This window comes from Peromyscus californicus, unplaced genomic scaffold, assembly GCF_007827085.1.
Source record: "Peromyscus californicus insignis strain IS unplaced genomic scaffold, ASM782708v3 Scaffold_18__1_contigs__length_77618521, whole genome shotgun sequence".
Classification (NCBI taxonomy): domain Eukaryota; kingdom Metazoa; phylum Chordata; class Mammalia; order Rodentia; family Cricetidae; genus Peromyscus; species Peromyscus californicus.
In genome coordinates, this window is record NW_026294480.1 from 90764 (window position 1) to 91001 (window position 238).

The following is a 238-nucleotide window of genomic DNA, read 5'->3' on the forward strand; positions in this document are numbered from 1 at the left end:
CACTTTCTCCTGCTGCTTGGACTTAGCATTTCAGCTGTCCCCAGGTCAAAAGCTTCCATAGGAGCCGGGCGGTGGTGGCGCACGCCTTTAATCCCAGCACTCGGGAGGCAGAGCCAGGCGGATCTCTGAGTTCGAGGCCAGCCTGGACTACCAAGTGAGTCCCAGGAAAGGCGCAAAGCTACACAGAGAAACCCTGTCTCGAAAAACCAAAAAAAAAAAAAAAAAAAAAAAAAAAAGC